Source organism: Agelaius tricolor, unplaced genomic scaffold (genome assembly GCF_023055355.1).
Source record: "Agelaius tricolor isolate 1412-34295 unplaced genomic scaffold, bAgeTri1.0.p SCAF_9, whole genome shotgun sequence".
Taxonomy (NCBI): Eukaryota; Metazoa; Chordata; class Aves; order Passeriformes; family Icteridae; genus Agelaius; species Agelaius tricolor.
Genome location: NW_027269269.1, coordinates 34,015,097 through 34,032,041, shown reverse-complemented (window position 1 = coordinate 34,032,041; position 16,945 = coordinate 34,015,097).

The window sequence follows — 16,945 nt, the reverse complement described above, 5'->3', positions numbered from 1 at the left end:
CCCAGCCCTGTGGATGGGAATACAACAGCTAATGTCAGAGAGACCATTCCCAGGAGCTTCTTCATCACAATCACCACCAGAAAACAAGCTGAGCCCTAAAAGGGAAAACTATTAGTCAGAGAGGGAAATCAGCTCAAATAGGTCAGGAGAAGTCTAGACTGCAAAGATGCAGCATGTCCTTCACTTAACAGTGGTTTTGTCTCCGTGGTTTGGGAGGTTTTTTTGGAGCACTGGAGGGGAGCAAACAATGTTGCTGACCTGCAACAGGTCAGCCACAAACAAATGCATGTGTTGTGATTCTTGGGTGTCTTGTTCAGGGCCTCAATGACTCAATGATCCTTGTGGGGTCCTTCCAACTGAGGATAGTCTATGATTGTATGATTTTATCTCTATCTTCTCTATGCAACACTCAAGTATTCTGTTGAGTGAGCAACATATCTTTGCATGGGCAAAGAAAACAGGGACCTATCCAGCATGTTGTGACGACCTGATGGTATTGTCTCTCTGGGATACACCAGAGAAGTGTCCTTGTGCTGTCTTGCAGATTCTTTTTCTTTTACTCCTTCTCCACTTTCTGTTTTTGGGTCTGCTGAGATGAGATTGCCACACATTTCCCTGATTTAAAGCAGGGCAGATCCAAAATGAAGAGAAATTTGGATTTTATGGGACTGTGGCCAACAAACTCTTCCGAGTGCTGTGGCACTGATCTATCTGAAGTGTGTAAAACAGTACTAATAAGGAGAGGAAGAGGCTCTAACCTTTGTTACAGAATCCATAAATCATCACTGAGAGAGTGAAAATTGAGTAGCAATTCTATGGCTGTAAAATCCACACACTGCACTAGGCTGACAAAACAGCAACAGTGGAAATAGTAGATTTTCAGAGCCCAAAAGAAACTCAATGGCTTTCTAAAGGTTTTAAAGTGTCTGCAAGGCGTCCTTGGCAACTTTAGCAAGCTTCCTTTCACACCTCAGGGAAAGAAAGAGGCAAGTTTTCCCCATTGTGTCCCCCCATTCCTGTCAGCTCAGAGGAAGGCAGAGGCTTCTGCCCAGCTCCTCCTCATGAAGTAAAGGTGACAGTCCCTGAGGACATAAATTTGCTGCCAATGTCCAGGCCACCATTATCAGTGCAAATAAATTTCTCTCCCGATCTCTTAGTCAGAGTCACACTATCATCTTGGGCATCCCTAGCTCTGCTGCATTTATTGCTGTTGTTGGAGGTTAGGGTTTTTCCTTTTGTTTTTCTTTTCTCTTAGGAGATTTATCCCCATTTTTGTTGCCAAGGAACAATAACTCCCAGGTACCCAAGGGAAAGAAAAGGTGTTGCCAACAGTCTCTGGGTTTCAGTGGTCAAGATGACCCCGAGGTGTTAGAGAGTCTCTTTCTCCCAGCCCCGAGATCGAAGAAGGAGTCAGGGTTCTTCAGCTGTGGTTTTCAAGGTTGTTTATTCTCTGTTACCTATAACATGTCTTTTCTGACCTGCTGAGGTCTGTCTAGCAAGTCGGTCAGTGGCACACTGACTGCGCCCAGGGTTATGTTATCTTTTTATATTAAAAACTACATGTACATTATTTACAATAATTTTCCAATACCTATCACCTGTGTTAGACAGTGTGTTTCTACTCTAAACCAATCCAAAAGTGCCACCATCACACAGAAGAAGAAAGAAGGACAAGGCACGCCCAAATCCCTCCATCTTGGCTTCTGAACCCCCATTCTAAAAACCCTAAAATTCTATTTTTCTACCTTGTGACAAACTATCGTTCTACTTAAAATCTCATGGCTTGTTAATCCTCATATAGAGTTGGTAATTTTTCCATGGGTTAAAATCAAAGGCACAGGTGTCTTTGGCCACGTGCCAGGGTCTCTGAGCCCCCAGCCCAGGGCTCGAGCCATCCAGGGCAGCCAGAGGGATGTCCTGGCTTCCGACAGGAAGGGACAGGATTCTTAAACATCTCAGGAACAGTGTGATTAGATGACAAGAAAGACTTCATGAATCCTTAGAAGCTTGTGAGGACCGTGCTAGAGCAGAAAGGCAAGGAAGGAAGGGCTGCCAGTGAGATAGGGAGGGCGAACAGGTATAAAAACCTATAAAAATGCATCCCATACTGGGGCACAGGCTTCATGGCTTTCTCTGTCTATGGCAGGTCGCTGTTTAGTTGACTGGTGTTATTAGGGTTGTTCCCTGAATCGTGGATATGGTAATGCAATGGTTTATAAATCTTTCACTTCTGAGTCACTGTGTTATGGAGCTTTCAAAAGACACAAAGGCCTTCAGCTGTTCCTAGATGTATGCTGAAACATCCAAACTGAGTGAAAAAGAAGCACAGTGTTACTGGGAGACAAAAGTATTTAACCATTTATGATTTATGCCAAAATATAATGGCTTAAAATGGGACCATCCCATTTTAAGCTGCTGCACTTAGCAAACCATTTCCCTGCCAGCAGATGACATTGAACCGTGGCTCTCTCCCATGCAAACTGTTTTGTGAGCCTGCCCACTGTGACACCAAAGTCTGTCTCAGTTTCAAGCTCTGGTGTGAACATTGTGTCAAACACCAGCTCCAGCCCAGCTCATGTTCGTGTGTTTCCAGCAAAGCATGCTGGCACTTCACCACATATTTCATGGTTTGCTTTTATTAGTCCGGGTACGTGCATACCTTCTGCTTTGGTTTTTTGGGGTTTTTTTTAACTGCATGACATACATGCATTTGAACATGAAAGGCAGGGATTTCTTAGCTTTACAGGTTTGGATTTCATCCTCTGGTTTTAGGGTTGTATCTCTTAATAAAAACAAAATGCTGGAGTCCAATCTGTCAAATTAAAGCAAAGACTTACCACAGGGAAATATGCTTACAAAGTAAATATAGATTAATTTAATTGGTTCCTATTATCACTTCTTTTTGAGCCTGCAACTATAATCTGGTGCTGATGTAATTAATTATGTGTGAGGCAGCTACTGTGCCAAAACTGACTTGTAGGAAGTGAAACTCCCAGACTTCTTGGCCTGACTGTTACCCTGTTACCTGAAGCATCTTGGCTTTGTTATTTTGTAGAAGGGAATGAACTGAGTGCCAAGCTCTGCAATCAAATGCTCAGACAAATACCTCATTTTGTGTTTTTGTGACAGGGTGGTTACAACTACAGGCATTTTCCCACCCAGGTGGGGTCAAGATTGCTTTTGGAAGGGAAGTCAGCAGATGGGTTTAGCACTGCTGGGATTGCAGGCACTGATTTTTGTGTTTTTCTCTGCCTTAATATAGTCTCAGCTTTAATTGCTCTGTTTTTTCCCCCTGCCTGCTCTGGCTCTTCAATAAAGGAGCTTTGTGTGGTTGTTTGTGGAGGGGATGGAGAGCAGTGGTGGGGGAGGATGCAGTGTTGGTACAGGTCTCAGCAGCAGCAGCATGGAGAGAGCCACCACTCATGGTCTTTCACTTAATTTTGCCAGAACAGTCACTCGTGGAAGCTGGGAATTAGCTCAGGCAGCCCATCTGGATTAAAATAACCCCAGAAGTGCTGCATGGCCATCGCAGGGGCCAGGATGTACTTAAGGTGCAGGAGCTAAGATCAGCTCCAAGCACATGTTCTGCCCCCTCCCCTGCACCTCGTGTTTGTAGGGTCTCATGTGCAGCTTGTGGCCCCATGGCTTTTGGGGACTGCTTCAAGACACACACAAAAATTTTAGAGCAATGACATGACACCAAAAATACAAGGACTTTGGGATGATTGCTGCCCATGCAAATTCCTGATGAAGATTAGAAACAGACTTTGATAGGTACAAGCCTTTACAGGCCAGGACACCAGCTCTGTTTCCTGGAGTCTGCAGTAAAATCAACCAAGACAAAAGAAGTGCTGTATTTCAGCAAGGGCCAGCATCTTCTGTATGAGTCTGCTTTTTTTTCTCTATTCCCAGCTCTGCCAAGGCTTCCTCTGTACATCCTTGAGACTCTCCACAATTTCCTTATACCTACATATTTGGCAATCTCACATCACTGGCGGTTCACAAGCCACGTTAATTCTCCTGAATGCTTAGCACCAAGGCAGTCCCGTGGGATCACAGCATCCCAGATCATAGAATAAATTGAGTTGGATAGGAGTGACAAGGATCATCAAGTCCAACTCCCAGCCCTGCATAGCACCACCCCTAAGAGTCACACCATGTGCCCAAGAGCATTGTCCAAATGCAAATCCATGACCACAGTGTCCTGCTGTATTTTAGGGAGAAAGTTCCAGGTCACTCAGGATGGTGTAGATGCACCCCAATGCAAAGGCACCCCAGAAACATGGGTTTGGTCCCCATCCAAACTGCCCAGACCTTCCAAAGTGATGGTGAGTATTTTCCAAGGGCAGCACCTCCTTCCAAAGCCCTGATGGACAGCAAAGGAGGAAACCACACAGACAGTTCCAGGTAATGTCACCATGAGACCAGGAATGATTGCAACTCATGGGCCAGCCCAGGCTGGAGAACCACATAAATCACGTGGAAATGCAGAGTTATGAGTTTCCTCAGACAGAGACCACCTATTGCAGTCTGCTGTCATTGCTGGTGGGAGGCCATGCAATCCCTGACAAGCCTGGAGGGGAGGGGAGGTCCTGGATGGGCTGATGCAGTTTCTGAGGAGTGCAGATGGACTAACGCCCCTCCTGAGGTACAGGGCTGGAGCACAGCTCAGATGAACATCATTCCCTGCCAGTGCTGTCCCAGAGTGAGCAACCTCAGCATGCAAAGCCTTAGCCCTGAAAATTGTCTGAATGTGCCCGATTTTACTCCTGTGAAGACTGGCACTTCTGAGCAAAGCGAAAAGCAGCTTAAACTGGTAGGAAAGGCAGGGTGTGAGAGCAGCATCAATGGGAGCTCTGTCTGCAAAGAGTCATTACTTGGTGGTGCAAATGCTCCAGGGCTGGGACTGTGCAGTAAAGCAATCCTTGTAATCACTCCACTCAGCCTGAGCTGAGTGACTCAGAGTAAAAATAATTAAATATGTTAATAATTATCAGGGCTCCCTTTGATTAAAACAAATAAAGCTTATGATGTGTAAGCAAGGAGGAATGTGTAAGTTTGCAGGGCTCATCTCACAACCAGGAGCTGACAGCAAAAGCAGACGTGGTGCCTGAGTCAGGCACCAAGGGTGCTGGGGGCAGCTGAGTGCACCCCAGCAGTGACACCCAGTGTCAAGGGTGGTCAGGTTCCTGCTGTAGCAGATGCCCCCATCCTTGATCCCAAGGCACTGTCTCAAGGCCAGAAATGAAGCAGGGGAGTGGAGGTGTGATATCTCCACATCTCAGCACACCCAAGTGGGAGACCTGCTAGGTTTTGGCTAACTGGTCCTGGAACCAGCATCATATGAATTGCTGAGGGAAGGTGGGAAGCAATTTTGGAAGGGGAAAAAAACCGTTAAATATTAAATGTTAAAACAATTAACTGCATCTTGAAGCATGTTCTTTCAGGAGCTCTGGGCACCTGATCAGTGGAGGAAGGCACCTCTGAAGGGAGATTTAGGTCTCACACGGATTTAGTTGGACTTCTGAGATGCCCAGAGGAATGCTAGGTTCATGGCTTAGATGGTGGCTTCAGTGCAGTGATTGTCAGGTGAAGCAGGGTCATGAAAGGACCCTTCTGGTCTAACCCTTGCCAAAAAACTGGTGCTGCTTGAGATGACCATTGTCACGATGACCATTGTACTGATCTTGGAAGGCAGCTGCAAAGAACTTCAGCAGAGACAGATCTGGCCAGACAAACAGCCCCTGTGGTTCTTGCTCCACATGGGGCACTTGGAGCCAAAGGCAGCATCTGCAGCCGTTGGTTGTTATGGACAGCAGAGGTCTGTGTCACATTCTGGAGATCTGTACCCGTGGCCAAGAGAGGAGATGGTGTTGGTGTGGTGCTTTCAGAGGAGAGTGTGGAGCTCCTCTCCTGTGCTGGAATGTGGCCAGACCGGGCAGGCTGCAGGGCAGAGTCTGGAGGTGCTTTTCAAGGCTGTTTTGATCTCTCAAGTGTACAGGGTGATAAGAATCAGCATCCCACAATACTGGAAGGGCCTTTATAGACAAAGCAAAACATGCCTGTGAGGTAGGAGGGTGAGTTCAAGTCATATCACACCTGAGATCTGTGATGCTCTTGGGAAGGAATACCACAACTTCCTGGTAGGGTGTGTTTTGCACATAGAGCTTGCATGGCACCACAGAGCACCTGTGCATGTAACACCATGGCCATGCTGACTGCCAGCAGCAGGAGAGGATCCATCTGCCTCAGCTTCACCACAGGAAGGCAAACTCTAGGTTGAGTGGAGCTGCAGCCATTGCATGAGCAAATACGGCATCCCAGGGTAGAAATGCTTTTTGTATCCCAAAGTATTTTTAATCTCAGGATAGAGCTCATGTTAAACACAAGATCCAAGCTGTCCTCTCTGCATGTGCAGTGTCCCTGTTCATGAGCAGATGCAGATTTTCCACTGGAATGCACCCCTTCTGTGGCAGTCAGTGAGAACACAGCAAAGCGCTGCAATCACTGGGGAGAAGAAGCAATAAAAAAACAAAACCAGCTCCACTTCAAACCAAGGAGGAACCTGAGGATATTCAGTGCATTCCACCTCCCTGGAAGTCAGCCAGGGCCCTGGACCTATCACACCTTTGCAAGCCCAAAAGAGACCCAAAGACAGAGAGCAAAGAATGCTACTCACAAACAGCAGACAGCTCTCCAACTTTTTCTTCCCACTAGTGGAGATGGGGTGTGCAGGGGGAGGGCAGCCACCACCACCATCTTCTGCCACATGGTCTGTATCTGTTAGCTTGCATCCTGCTGCCTCACTAATAAAACAACCAATATCCTTGAAGTGCTTTCCTGGGGGATGAGGCATAAAATGCATTTGGAGTTAGTTTATTTTTTTAAGTCCTGTTTAAGAAAAGGAGAGGAAAAGGATCCCTGCAAGAGGCATAGTTGCTAACATGAGAGCACAACATGCTTGACTGCATTTTCTTCTCCCATGGTATCCCACTGACCCCCTGGAAGGCAAAACATAAAGGTGATGCAGCTAAATCGTGTATGAAGCAGCAGCTCCTTAACATGTGGTTGTAGTTATGCAGCTGGGGAGTGGACACATATTTTGGGAGGATATGTAGCCAGTGTGTAGCTAGCTGTGAGCTGACATCCAGGGTAACTGCGCCACCCCATGGATCCCACAGTCAGTCCAAAGCTGGATGTTCATGGTGTGACTCATGTTTGCTCAGAAGCATCTTCACAGCCGCCTCTGTGTAGCAGCTTTATTCACTGTAGTGAATAAACACTCATTTCAGACTGGTTTTCTCCTAAATTTGTCTTTGAACAAGACACCAACCTGGCCTTGAACACTTCCAGGGTTAGGACAGCCACAGCTTCTGTGGGAAACTTATGCCAGAGCCTCACCACCTTTTCAGTCAGGGATTTCTTCACGATATCCCACCTAATCTTCACAAAATCCCACCTAATGGCTCCCTCTGGCAGTGGGAAGCCATTCCCTCTCATCCTGTCCCTGCAGGTCCTTGTCCAGAGTCCCTCTCCAGCTCTCCTGGAGCCCCTTTAGGCTGTGGCAGGGGCTCTGAGGTCTCCCTGGAGGCTTCTCTACTCCAGGCTGAACACCCCCAGCTCTCCCAGCCTGTCCCCAGCCCTTGGAGCATCTTCATAGCTTCCTCTGCACTTGCTCCTGCAGCTCCCCATCTGTCTGATGTTGGGGGCTCTCTTTTTCTCCTGGTACTTACCAGGCTCAACAAGCACTACTGTTCAGTGGGAGCTGAATGCTGGGCTCTGATGTCATGTTAGAGCTGCCTGAGGGGGACAGCTGCTCTTACAGAAGCAAAATTCAGCTTTGGGAGAGAGATTTTACCTGCTTTGTTTGGAAATGCTGTCCCAGGAATCACCAGGTAAGTTCTTTGGATCAAGTCAATTTATCAAAAGAGTGGGTTACTTGCAGTTTGGAAATCTCTTCTCTGGTTTGACCCAAATACAATACAGAAAATGTGAACAGAACACTTCCAAAGCATAAATGTAGCTGTCCCTGTGTACAAACTCTTCAGAAGGCAAAGGAGGAACTGGTTGGCGAAACAACAGAAATACCACCAAAGGAACCTATTTCAGGATATTTGAGAAGCCATTTGTAAACTTTACTCAAATCTTTTTTGCATCCTTGCCTTTACCATCCACCATGGATACAATCTCCCACTTTGAATTCCATGGTTCCTCCTGGAATGATGAACTAGGGACAGTTGTAAAGCAGATAGGAGTGACTGACTGCTCACCTGCTGCCAAACTCCTTGACTTCATGCTTTGAGTAAAGTCATGATATGCAAGGTGTCCTTGGAAAGTTGGGAACATCAAGTAAAAGTGATCCAATAAATACTGTCCTGCTTTTTCTTCACTCCTCCCTTGGCAGCTTTAGGATTAAGTTCCTAAACACACTTAATATGCATGAAGCAAGAGAACTGAGCTGTCCTGGATTGTCAAGGAAATTGTATTCTATTTGCCATCGTTATGGCAGTTGTCTTCTGTTCATTGGGCAGTTTTCCTTATCTCTTCCACACCCAATCCTTCCTCTGGAGAGATATCTGCTGATAACAGGCTATTGAATATCACTGCATGACTGATAAGAACTACAGCATCCCATTGTGAGATGCTCTGCCAAGAGGGAGGAGCCAAGCATTCCTAACTGGATATAATCTGAGATTCTGGAACACCAGCACGGCTTCTCCACTGGATTCCCAGAGGAGCAGCTGCCTCTTCCACTGGATCTTCAGAGGAAGAATACACCCATTTCTACAGGATCCCTGCTCCAACAGAACCACACCTGACACTCCAGGAGGGCTGCAGCCACAATTCCAATTGGACTGCTACCAACACCCTGACCCACAGGGTGTCAGGTTGTGCTCTGACTCTGTCAGTGTTGTTTTAGCTTACTGCATTGTTTATTTTATTCTTTTTGTTTTCTTCCCTAGTAAAGAACTGTTATTCCTGCTTCCATATTTTTACCTGAGAACCCCCTTAATTTCAATTTTATAACAATTTGGAGGGAGGGGGTTTACATTTTCCATTTCAGGGGAGGCTCCTGCCTTCCTTAGCACACACCTGTCTTTCCAAATTAAGACATGAACACATAAAAACTGTGACCTCTGCAGCTCATCTTAGCAGAACATCTTCTAAGGCAGGCATTTAAGCATCACAATTGTCCAGCAAAAATAGACATTGCTAAGGTCTGCCCTCTAGTCTGATGGTCAGATGAAATGCACGGTTCTATACCTTTATTATTAATCTCTGTTTCTTTACAGAACAGGTTGGTCATGTCCACTCTCATCACCAGGAAGGCTGTTTGGCCTGTGGAACTACAGGACTGTCTGGGACTGTGCAAAGCTGTTCCAGAGACCTTGCATAAAATGTAACTGTACAGTCAGCTGCAACCTCTGCTGGTTATTAGTATGGATGTAGCCAGGGAGTTTTATTTACTTGAAAGAACAATGGTGCCACAGCCTCATCAGTGAACACTTGTCAGATCTTACTACAGGAATGAGGGTCAAGGGGTCAGACTGAGCCCAAGATATTGCCTAGAAGCAAAGAGAGACAAAGAGAGAAATGAAAACCTAATTGGTATTATTATTTATGAGGAGAAGAATGAAGATGTTTTTTAAAAAATCCTCAGTTTTGTGTCTTTTTATATTGTGCTTATGGCCTTCTCTGTCAATATAGCAGGCATTCAAATATCCTGCACAATGCCTATCAGCATCTGTCTGGAATCAGCTTCAGAATGGATGAGCTGACAGGGACTAGAAAAGTATGTCACATTCCCATTTGAGTTCCAGCTCTTTGCTCTAATTTAATGAAGCAATGAGCCAATTCAGTGTCTTCATGCCTATGGCTGTAACATCCTGCCTCTATCCATGATCAAAGGAGTCCAGGCACCACAGGCTTTGGAGCATGTTGTAAGAACCACTAAATGAAAGTCAATGAGCTGGACAATGAATTAGATCAAATTAGATAATTAAGCTAGACTCAACCAGACTTCAAATAAAGGAAAAATCCCCATGTAACTCCTCTTAAGTGCTAAGGGCATTATCAGTTTTCTAGGAAAAAGCACAGATAAAGCCATTTAATTCTGCGGATAAAATCAGAGATTTAAGGGTTTTGTATGGTGTTTGACTATTTGATTCCTGGAAATACTCTCAATGCTGCAGCATGATTTGCACATAAAACCTTACTAGTTTTTTACTTGGCGTGCCACAGGAGCTCATGCTTCGCAGTGTCATCTCTGTCCCCTGGGACTTGTCAAGCATTTCAATGCCACAAACTCTTTGGGTCACTATTGCTATTCTCTGCTTTAAGACGGTGAAACTGAGAAGTGGAAATGTTCAGTTTATGTTTCAATTACCTTACCTGCAGAGTGGGAATGTTTTCAATGTTTTTATTTCAATTACCTTACCTGCATAATGGGAAAGTATTCCTTTGCAATTCAGAACAGTACCCAGTCCTATGCCAAGTTTTGCCACTGACCCAAGTCATAATAAAGAAGGCAAGGAGATAACTGTGAAAGGCAGAAAAAGGATTTGCACTCAAACACACATCAGTTTTAGGCACAGCTTTTCCCTTAGTGGGAGCACGTAAAGAGAGGAGACATCCACACATCCTCCCATTCTCAGCTCTGTTATTTGGGATGCCATATCAGGCTTGGGGAGCAGCCCAAGCTCTGGATCCCATCTTCTAGTCCAGCAGCTACTGGTATTACCCTTAGGCTGAGTGTGCTGTCATATTTGTTCAGAAGATATGTTGACCATTTTTGTCAGTCCTAGAATTTATATCACACTGTTGTTTGTCAAAGCCCCACCTATCCTGCACAGCACTTCCTTTCTGATAATTGCTACTGAGATACAGAGCTGCTTAATGGAAAGGGGAGAAAACTCTCACCATTGTCTTGAGGAAAGTCTGTTACAACATGAACTCTGATATTTTCTCCCAAGCTCCTCCCTTGCAATAGGCTACTGAGCATCCCTGGAATTTCCTTGCATTTGGACACTGTCCCGAACTGTAGTGGGAAACATACTGAGATTGGGAAGGTGCCATTTGGTGTTGAAAGATTCTCAGTTTTGTTGAGAATTAATGGAAACAAAGAGTGGTGAGCTGCTCTTAGTCTTCATCACCCACACATATGAGATACAAGGAAAACAAATTCCCTGGAAATGAGCAAAGAGACCACCAGGGAGGTGGGCTATGGAAGATAATTAAAATATTAAAGTAGAAAACAAGTGCTCCAAAATAGGATCAGTGATGGATGACAGCAAGACTCTTATTCCCACTGTGACACTTGAAAAAAGGAGGCAGATGAGAAGGTTCTCAGCGACTCTTTGTGTTAAGACGTATTATTAAGCAAAAAGAATCCCTAAGGAATTAAAAGTTACAAGCAGGTTTTGTCACAGCTTGATTTCTACATTGCTCTCTGCTGTTCACCAGGGAAAGCAGCTCATCCCCTACTCTGTGAGGTCAGCAGGACATCTAGTGGCAGAATAACATTGAAATACGCAGGAGAAAATACTGGACTCTGAAGGTTTGCTTCATTTTCTGGACAGCTCAATTATCACCTTCTTTCTACCACACATAACAAGGACTGGTTGAGAGCTCAATTATATATTTTGAACTGATCAGTTGAAAAAATGTATTGAAATTATGCTTTCCTTTGTCTTCCAAACTCCAGCTTTATGGAGATGAAACACCACTATAACTACTGTGCTTCCTGCCTTCCTCAGCCTACCAAGCCACCGTTCACCCTGACTCTCCTTTTTGAGGAGTTGGACATATCACTATTGTGCCTGGTTCTGCTTATGTTTTTTGCCCACCTGTGAAGGGTTCTAGATGCCATTGCTGCTGGGCTGATTGATGTGATCCTGTTATACAGCTCATAAGATTTTTTTTCCATCTGTTCTTTCAAAAAAAAAATTTTAAGAGCTTTTTGTATTTTGGCTTTGATGGCACTGGATTTTGTTTAAAGACTCACATTCCCTATTATGTTGAACATCTTTTTGCAGCTGTTCCATTTAGTCCAAGTTTCTTCTTCACTGGACAGAAACCAGTCACTATTCAGCTCTGGCAGCTGCTTAAAAAAAACAAAACAAACAAACAAAACAAAACAAAACAAAAAACAAAAAAAACCCCAAAAACAAAAACAAAAAACAAAAACAAAAACAAAAAAAAAAAACCAAAAAAAAAACCCAAAAAAAAAACTAAACCAAAACCTCCCAGTCTTTGCAATGGCAAAATTAAATTTCTTAGTGGAGCAGGAAATACTGCCATTTTACCTGTGGTGAATCATAGAAAGGTTTGGAAGGGACCTTAAAGATCATCTTTTTCTACCCCTTACCATGAATAGGGACATCTTTCACTAGACTAGTTTTCTCCAAGCCCTGGCCAGGCACACTTCCAGGGATGGGGCAGCCACAGCTTCTCTGGGCAACCTGTGCCAGGGCCTCACCATCCTCACAGCCAAGCATTTCTTCCTAATCTCAATCTACCCTCCTCCAGTTTAAAGTCATTTCCTCTTGTCCTATCAGGTTTATAATTTAACTTACCTTCATTAAAATCTGTAGTGCTTACTCTGCATTTATTCTACAGTCACAGACAATGGTAAATCCATTGAATGCTGGAAATGAAAGATGTGAACACTGTCTAGGACTAGGTAGTCTAACTCTAGGTAGGAATTCTCACTTTTATGACTTTACATGGTTCCCAAAAGACCTTTGGGCAATAATGAGAGATTGTTGCTGCAATAACAGGACAGTTGCTCAAACAAGAGTGAGATGTGGCCCAAATTATAATGGGTATTTAACAATGTTCAGTACTGCTATGCCTAAAGTAAGCAAATCTCTACTCATCACCTCTGGGTCTGTGGTACCCAACTACATCCATGGTCCTCCCCCAACTCATTTGCAACTGAAAACCAGTAAACTGCTGGCTCAGTTTGGAAAAATCAAATTTAAGCTTTGAAGTCAATTAGGCATCACAAAGTAAAACACTGAAACACTTAATCACCTGCTGGTTGGGCTAAAGAGACAGCCAGGGATCTTCAAAACATTTGGAATCAGATATTTAATGTGATTCCATGTCAGTTGGGGAGCATTAAAAAGTTTAGAGGAACCAATAGAAATAGAAATATGAAGGGGCTTTTAAATTACCCTTTCAACTTAAGTAATGACTTTTTAGTAATGATTTTTTGTGGTAGTCATGTTTTCTGCAAGAGTAATTCCAACATTTTAAGTTGCAAAGAGAAAGACCACTTTTACTAGTAGTGTCCACATCAAATCCATTAAGCAAACCAACGAAGACCACTTTTAAATTGTCTGCAACCTTTCAGCTGTGCACATAGATACTCTGCTGAATACCTTGGTCCTCTCACTATCATTCCTCTTCCTCTCATTTTGACTTGTCACATCCAGTAGAGAAAGTCTCCTCCACCTCCAACCACAACTGCAGACAAGGAGACACAGAGAGTCTGCCAAACATCAGCTGTGCTAGCAAAAGAGAACCACCTCTCACAGGGAAAAGGGGGTATCACCCAGAAGAATCTGGGGAGGATATTCACCTTAGAAGGGGCTGCTGTTGTTCCCTCTCCTGATCTCCTGTGCAAGACAGACTGCAAATCCTGCAGAGAGAAGCAAACAGCACCCACTCTCCCTGGGCCTGCAGGGACCTCAAGGCAGGACACTGCTGGAGTGAGCTACAGCCTCCCATCCACTAATGCCTCTGCACCCAGATGGAGTACTGTGCTATAGAAAAATATCTAATTTCACTCTGGAGCCTTCACATGATAAAGAATCCATCTTACTTTCTAATGACCTGCTCTAGTGCTAATTAATCACTCTGTTGACAGCAACCATCTTCCACCCTGAACATTCCTGCCTTCCCTGTCGAATCCTTGTCTCCAAGCCTGTTAACTCCTGGAGTCCTTCTGTCAGAGCCTGAAATGTTATGATTTATGGCTGTGATAGATGAGTAATGCAATTATTGACTCTCACAATTAACAGACAAATATCATGTATATAGGTTAAGAAAAGTTTTATAGATTTATAGTTATGTTGTACCCCCTCGCGTTGTTATCGAGGGACAGCTGGGGTTGGGACATCTGGGAGGGGTGGCTTGTCACTATGGTGACATCTGACCTCCAATCAGGGTCTGAGGAAGTGATCTCCACCACTGGACAGTAAAGAAGGGGTTGATGGACAGAACTTTGGGAGGAGTTAAAGGGTTAAAAGGGAAAACTGCCATTGTGAGGGGGCTGAGCGCATGGTGGGGAAAGTCTTTTGCTCCCAGTGCCATAACCTTTTTTCTTTATTCAGTCTTCTGTTGTATTTTTGATAAGGTTTAATAAACCTTCCTAAACTATGAAAAGTGAGTAGCTATTTCTCACATGGCTTAAACATCTTTATGAAAGACTTTTGCCTATTATAGCAAAGCTGTATAACAAAAGCTGCCTGGAAGACCACCACACCCTGAGTCTGCCTTCTGACTGAGGCTCTGGACTGCAAGTTTGATGGAGATAAGATAAAATTACTCGGGTCTGGGCTGTGGGAGATCACAGGAAGACCAAGCCTAGCATTTTGGGGTGGAGATGACAGCCACAGGCTTATCTGCTGCCCAGTTTGCACAGACCCTCACACCAAAGAGGGGAGAAAGAGGGGTTTTGGGTGTGTGGGGAAAAAGCATCTTGTCCAAGGTAGTGAATCCCCATCCTCCACTGTGCTGAGCAGCTCAGCTGTGGGGGCCACCAATCTGGGAAAGCCTCATCTACAGGAGAGCTGAGGGGGTGTCATGGCCCATCAAACCCATCAAAGCCACATTTACAGGACAGCTGAGGGAGTGTCATGGCCCATCAAAGCCCCCCCACACACAAAGGGGTTCCCAGACCCTGCACCAGAGCACTGCATGTAATGCAAAATGATGCAACAGATCCAGACTCTTGCAAGGGACAGTTTCAAGCCTGGCCCCCTCAGGGGAGGCACCTGGATGTTCCCACCTGCCCAAACATGTATGAATCCATGGGATTCTATACTCTTTGGTGTGGGGGACCCTCACCACCAAGAAGACCAGATGGAGGGAAGTGACAATGCTGGAAATTATACAAAGTTGAAAAAATTTTATGTAACTTTATTCACTTTTATTCCCTTTTGCCCTGGGGGAAGGGAATTGAAGTTTCTTTTCAGGAGACTATTCTGCTGGGTGAAATCTAATGAGCTTAACATCCCAACAGACTGGGAGTAGTACAGAAGATACACAAAAGATAACAACCATTACTGACCACTAACATCAACTCCAAACATCTCCCCTGGCATGGTTGGAGACACCTAGTCTGGGAAAAAAAAGATAGGAATGAGAACCTAATTGGCATCAGAGGTGAAGAAATCCATATCCAATAGGAAACCAAATACTAAGAACTGCACAACTTGGGACCAATGACCAATGAACCAATGAATTTCTACAGGATTTGACTGTGTGAAATATGTGAAAAATCTGATAAAATCCATGTGTGATGAAATGATTTTCTCTGCACTACCCAAGCACTGTGTGGATTAAATTATTTCTGTTGCACATCCTGGCCAGAATGAAGTAATGCCTTGATTCTCTAACACTGAAAATGTTTTTGGAGAGTTGCTTGGTTTTCCCACAGTTTCCTTGACAATGAGACATCGCTGGGACATTCGGATTAACACAAAGAAGGTGGCTGTTATTTAAATGCAGGTGGCTCTCTGCAGATAACTCCACAGGGCCATCCTGAAGGCTGCCAAGCAGCAATTTAGTGTTGTCTCTGTTTGCACAGAAGGACCTCAGTGACCTGGAAAGCACAGAAGGAGGAAATGTTTTCTCCCTGACATACTATGGGCTGTGTACATTCAGCATCCTTCCTCAGCAGCTGCTCTTGATAAATGTCATCAGCAGCCTGAGGGTCCTTTAGGGCTGCCAGTGTCAAGAATGACTCTAAAGCAATCATGCAGGGACAAAACCCCTGCACCAGAATCACACTGGTCACACTCCAATGAGTCCTTACATGACTGGGCTGCAAGACTGAATTCTTCAGAATAAAATCAATTTCAGCTGCTTATTGGGAATCAGCAAGTCTAATGATCTAGCCTTCAGTAAGGTATTTAGTCCTAGCATATGCAACATATTTAAAAGCCAAAATAATCCTAATAGGAAACAAAAGTAAATTAATTACACTGCTTGTCTGCTAGAATATTAAATTTCCAGACAGAAATGAATAGAATACTAAATTTCCAGACAGAAATGGTGACAACAGTGCATGCTCTTACATATACTGTTCTCCAACTTTGTATTTTCAGCCCAGCTTCTAAAAGGAAAACAATTTTTTAAACCCTGTAAATGTCTTGGGCTATTTGTGTGAACTTATCAAGCTTCCACTAGAATCTTTGAACCAACTGGCCAGCTTCATACAAAAATGGGGAGGAAAGATGGGTCCTGCAGAGCCACCAGAGACAGAGACTCTGAAGTTCACCTTGCTAGAGCACACAGCTGGATATGGGCTTACCCTTTATCAGACAGAGACACAAAACAGGTGAGCTCCCCTTGGAAACACAAATAAAGATGAAATGAAGCTGCTTTGGCTCTGCTAATCCCAAAGCAACATAATTCTTCTGTCACACCAGCAGTCCCCACCTCTGCTCCCACTTCCTACCTCAATCCTCTGCAATCACAGTGACAAAGGGGCATTTTGCAAAAAAATGATGAGAATCACCAGTAATTTTTCATCCATAATGGGATACAGGCACAGTTTATTCCTAAAAGTAAAAGTAAATAAACTCAGGAAATACCCAGAGGTGACTTTATGATGCTGAATTGTATCCCCATTTGTCAGAAGCAATGACTGATCAACATGTGAACTGAAACTGAGAAGCAAAGGTTACTTTGTAGACAAATAAAATGGAGAACT